Source organism: Halichoerus grypus, chromosome 13 (genome assembly GCF_964656455.1).
Source record: "Halichoerus grypus chromosome 13, mHalGry1.hap1.1, whole genome shotgun sequence".
NCBI classification, from domain to species: Eukaryota; Metazoa; Chordata; class Mammalia; order Carnivora; family Phocidae; genus Halichoerus; species Halichoerus grypus.
In genome coordinates this window covers 47,900,993-47,902,583 of record NC_135724.1, presented here as the reverse complement: position 1 = coordinate 47,902,583, position 1,591 = coordinate 47,900,993, and the positions used below count along the sequence as shown (strand labels likewise).

Genomic DNA, 1,591 nt, shown 5'->3' with positions numbered 1-1,591 from the left:
CCAGTGAGAGGAACTGGAATAATTTACCAATTTTGTTTGCCATTATGTGCCTTAGAGATACCTCAGGAAAAACTGGTGTCTGATACGACAGAATAACATTTGCAGAATGTAACACTGTGGTGACAGCACCGAGGTTGATTGTTACAGGCATATTAAACTCTTTGAGCATTATACGGTTACATCCTGTTTATACAGGACACTGGTCCAATAACAAAAATAAAGAACAGCAGCTGGAAATTAATCTCATTCAGTGTTCAGAGATAAAAGGGTTAATCATTCATTCCATTATTTTCTGCAGATATGTCCTTTTTTCATACTGAAATCTGATAGCAATTCAATAGGGATGTTTTTCTAAGCTACTACACGAAGAGGATGCTGAAGGCCATTACCCTACAGCATCCTGCATCATAAGGACTATTCCGTTCACCAGTTCCGGCCACTTCCAAAACATACCCAAGAATCCAGTTTTATTTCTGTCCAGGAAGCTGGGTGCCAAGGATCAGATACAAGCACAAGTACATTTAAGCAGCAAGATTACGGTCAACAGACTCTGAAAATGGAAAATGGCAGACATAGCGAGGCCAGAGAAGCCCCAGCCACATCCCCCTTCCAGGCCCAGGGCGGAAGAAGCGTCTACACAAACTTAACGGTGCATTAGCAGCAGCTGTGGTATCACCTGGAACGTGGATATTTGGAGATGGCTCAACGCTCTGCTTCCTCTTCGCCGCATGCTCTTGGACAAGCCACTCTGAGTCCCCATATCCTCATTAATCAAATGTTGACAAAATGAAAGCATTTACTTCATTGGGTTATTTTGAAAAAATAGCATCATAATGTACGTGAAAAAGCATTATTAACTTGGCAGACATATTGCTTTTAGTTATTGTTTGTTTTGGGGGGTTAGTTAAATGAAAAATACTTTGAAGGTTGAGTTCCCAGACATGTGTTGTAAAAAAAGATGTGTCTATTTTTTATTATTCAATAATACATAATCATCTTTGAAAAGGAAAAACACCCAACATGTCCATGCTTACACACCCTCACCCCTCCAACTGCCTGGTGTTTCATTGACACCGTCTTGCCCTTGGCTTCCAAGCAATGGAAGGCAGTGACATTGTACATCCCTTCTTATATGGAACATCATCTATCAGCACTATCCTTAAGCCCTCTTCCCTTGTAATCCTTCTTAGGAAATCCTTTGTTCAGGTTGTATTTTATTCTAGAAATTTGAGCATTTCTTTTACAAATATTTAAATTATTAGTCCATCTGAAGTTAATTTGACATAGGGTGGGAGAGATGTGTCATAGTTTTGCAAATGCTAATCCATTTACAAAATAGATATCTTTGCAAATGGCATTCAACACCATTTATTGAATGACCCTGCCTTTCATCACTGATTTGAGTTGCAAATTTTTCCATATACTAAGCTACTAAATATATTTGAGAAAGCTTTTGGATGAGACATTCCACTGAATTGTCTGTTCTTTGCCCAGTTACTCCCACATATTTTAATTAACTTTATAGAAGCTTTCCTCTCTAATGAGTGAGGCCCTCAACCTTTCTTTTCCATCATCAACTGATTTCCTAGCA

At 38.8% G+C, this 1,591-nt stretch overlaps 1 pseudogene; it reads right to left on the bottom strand.

The window, feature by feature from the left end:
- Positions 1-359: 359 nt before the first annotated feature.
- LOC144379783 (protein kish-A pseudogene) lies at positions 360-574 on the bottom strand (annotated as a pseudogene).
- Between the last annotated feature and the right edge of the window lie 1,017 nt (positions 575-1,591).